This window comes from Cynara cardunculus (assembly GCF_001531365.2).
Source record: "Cynara cardunculus var. scolymus isolate 2C chromosome LG 8, CcrdV1, whole genome shotgun sequence".
In the NCBI taxonomy this organism is placed as follows: Eukaryota; Viridiplantae; Streptophyta; class Magnoliopsida; order Asterales; family Asteraceae; genus Cynara; species Cynara cardunculus.
The window spans coordinates 14827755-14831713 of record NC_037535.1 but is presented as its reverse complement, the minus strand read 5'-3'; the positions used below and the strand labels follow the sequence as shown (position 1 = coordinate 14831713).

General features: G+C 34.2%; 1 pseudogene; it reads left to right on the top strand.

Moving 5' to 3' along the window:
- Positions 1-318: 318 nt before the first annotated feature.
- On the top strand, positions 319-3168 carry LOC112516218 (annotated as a pseudogene).
- The last annotated feature ends 791 nt before the right edge of the window (positions 3169-3959 follow it).

Here is a 3959-nt window from a genome sequence, read left to right as displayed (position 1 = left end):
TTCCAACTCTGCTGGATTCCATGATTTAAACTCTGGTTATGATTCAAAGCTCTATTCAAACGCTTCTCGATTTCTCGATCCTTCCATCGCTCCTCGATCCTTCCATCGCTCCTCGATCCAGGTAATCGATTCAAACTCTGGTTCTGTCAATGGTTAGGGTTCATTCCATCCCTCCTCAATCTAGGTAATCGGTCCAAACTATGATTATGTAAATGGTTAGGGTTCATTCCATCCCTCCTCGATCTAGGAGTCTTTTGCTACATTGATGATTATTTCCTGTCTAAGATTGTTTTTCATTTCARAGAAATAGGGCATAGAATGAGGCAATAATTCAAATTAACAGTCARTATTGGACATGATGGAGCTTTTATAGCACATATCAAAATGAAATTGCTTCCTTCACGTTGAGAAATTTGTTTTTGTTTTTGGACAGGTTGAGGATTTTAAATTGTTATACTAATCCTCTGGGTTTGAAGGATCGRCTTAAAGAGCGTGGAGCCATTAAAACTCCGTCAATAGAAGCTTCACTTATTGTTAATCTTTGCAAAGATGTGAGAAACTTGGATGATTTGTTCTCTTTGATTATTGCTTTAGGAAAAGGTAGTTATGATATAGGTAGGTGCATATGGTTTAGATAATACATGTTGATATTTGATGTTGTCATAAGATTCTGCATATGGTCATTCATGTGATTGATATGTGTTTGCAGGACTGGTTGTGGGGAGGAAAATCATTTCTCGGTCGCCATAGACTCGGTAATCCTGCTTTTTTCCATTTACCAACTCTAAATCATAGCATTCATAGTGTATCAAGTATATTTCGAGTACGCTTGTTGTTTGCTCTATTATATCTGGAACCTAATTCCAGAAAAGTAACAGCTAAACAACTCACTATTATTGTTTTATAAGTACATTAAGATGTCTTGTCTATTGATTTTGTATGGTTTATTACCATTTAGATATCAGTTTGAGTTTACAATGAGTTCATATGAAGGGTTGAGTGCTTTTGTCCATAAAATTTTAAGGGAAATTCATCGTGGCAATCCATTATGATGGTCGATTATGATAAAATTGGAAATTCATCGTGGCAATCCATTATGATGGTCGATTATGATAAAATTCTAAGAACTTACCTGGTTTAAACCACTAACCAACAATCCATTATGATGGTCGATACACAATAAGGTAAGGGTGATGTATCTTGCCAATAAGTGCTTACCTGGTTTGCATTTGATAAACGGTGTAGTGGTATTGTTACCTTTTTCTTTTGTTCTCATCATTCACTTGTAAACCAAATGATCTTAAATATTGCTTATGCGTAGCTTTGAACTGTTTGCATTGCATTCAAAAKGCCTGTTTTCTAGAATGAAATTTAATGTTTTCCTCTTTATTGCCAGATTTTGAAAATTTGTGAATATAATGTACATGGTGAAATTGTCTCTTCAACTTACTAATAAATTGATTTTGATGTATTTTGGTGATGTTAGACATCACTGTTAATACTTTAGTATTTATGTGCCTTTTTAGTTGATGGAATATAGCAGCTTTTGAGACAATCGTGGAGATATTGAACATATATGTCATCATTACACCATACATGCTGAGAATGGATGAACTAGAGGATGCTAAGGAAGCTTWAAAAKATTTACCATCAAGGTTATGTGCAACATTTGAGAATCTACAAGTTGGGAGGTGCAAGACACATGGTATGGTAGTYGTATATTTTTGTTTATTTGCTTGTTGTGTCCCATTTTCTACATCCTTCCTTTGTGCTCATGGTACACTTTTCATATGTAGGTGGTTATAATTTACTAAATGCATGTTGTGAATTCAAATAATTAGAGATTAAATCATATATTGTGTATTGCGATTCRACTGTTATTMAATTTGAAGTTTCCTTAGGTGTGRTTTTTGTTGTACTGTAGTGTTTAATTTGTTGGAGAAAATTTTCTTCACAAGACCAGTGGTTGAATTTTTGGTCTATTGTATAAAGCATGATGAATATGCAAGCTTTTGTAGTCTACCTGATTACTAACATATTTTGTTTCTTTACATTTTCAACCTTTTATAGTTTATAATGGGTGCTAAAATATCCCACATAGAGGTGGGTGCTATAGTTTATTCACATTTTCAACCWYCTATAGCAAACTAGAAATATCCCACATAGAGGTGGRGTGGATGTAAGTAGACCTTCTAACTCTACTGCTATAGAGGATATGGGATTAMAATTGCTTCCTCCTAACACTAGGGCATACAAACAGAATTCTCTTAATAGAATTTGCAAATAAGATGCATAAAGTTATAGTTTTAGAGGCTAGAGTACGACAAGTAAGAGCTCTTAATCTAATGGGGTTCCATGTATTTTGACATATRCAATAAGAGCTCACATGTACGTCCAGTTTACTTTGAAGTCTAAACTCGATGAGAGTAAGTTAGGGTCTGTTTGGTTTGGCTAATTTGGCCAATGTCTATAGTCTATGAAGCAGCAGCAATTCAAACATGCTTATCATACATATGCAGTCTAAAATTAAAATTTTCTACAATTTGTTTTGMTGTAGAAACAGTCGCAAACTACTGCTGGTTTGTATCAAAACAGTCCCAAACTACTGCTTGTTTTGCTGTTTTTTTTTTTTGTGTTTTTCTAAGTAACATGTCCACCGTGAGTACATTTATGGCGGACATGTTGCTTCCTACATGAGGGTGAGTCTCTTGTTTAACAAGAGATGTAGTGCATCTTTGAAAATAGAACATATCATTTGAAAATAGTTGGTTTATATGCAGATTTTGATGGAAGATGAGCCGGAAAATTATCAGTCTCACTTCTCTCAATACATTAAAGCTGGAGTTGACCCGGAAAACATTGAAGAGTTGTATAAGAAGGTGCATTCAGCCATTCGTGCTGATCCAACCCCAAAGAAAGTTGGAGAAACAGCCTCCAAATGAGCACAAGAGGTAACCTCATTTTTTAAAATCTGTCCTTTTGATGGTAAAAAGATAATTTTGCAGAAGATTATGTTTATAAAAACAGAGAGATGATTATGTGTGTTGATGTTGTTTTTGTGGGTTTAGGTTCAACCTGAAGAAGCTAACATATGATGAGAGGAAAGAGAAGCTTATTGAGAGTTTGAATGCTCCGAGTGCGGCAGCTGGTGGCGCAGATGATGAATGAAAACATGTTTGATTTTGAATTATTCGAAAAGAAAGTTGAAACAGTTCAATTTTGCATGCTTTGATGAATTTTTTAAATGAGGGTRGAGATATTTGGAGACATAGTGGATTACCATCAATATAATGTAGAAATTGCCTTTATAATTTTCCATTTTCATTTCTGGGGATGATGCTTTCTTTTTTTGGTTTCAAGAAAKTATCATWTSTTAAGTTTGMARTTTAGATTTAATATAAAAGATTATGTTTGATGTATCTTTTATTTGTGGTTGTAATGTGAGATTATATATCTAAAGCAACATATATTTTAAGCCAAAAATCTTTTACTATTTTTTCATAAAATAGGTAAGATGGTAATTTACGTGTAAGAAAAATTACACTTGTTGAACCCATATGATCAATTAGGTAAAATATTTTATAAGTTTGTCTGGTGATAGCGTAAAGGGAGGACTACAAACTGTTACCCATGCTCAAATTCTGGTACGAAACTCATATCGTTGCTCTATATTCTTTAAATTTTAGGGACCGTTTATCAAATGCTTACTCGAGTAAGCGCTTATCAAGTCATATTACYTCATTAGATGAATATGACAAAGATCAAGAATATTACCCGGTAAGAGCGAAGGCAATGACCGAAAGTCTTACCCGGTAAGTGATAGCGACAACTCTTACCACGGTTATCGCTTATTGGGTAAGTTGTCACATACGATGTCGTTTTGGTAGACTAAAATCTTACCAGGTAAGTAAGCGATAACGTTGAATTTTACCGTTAAGCGCTTACCGGGTAAGTGTTTA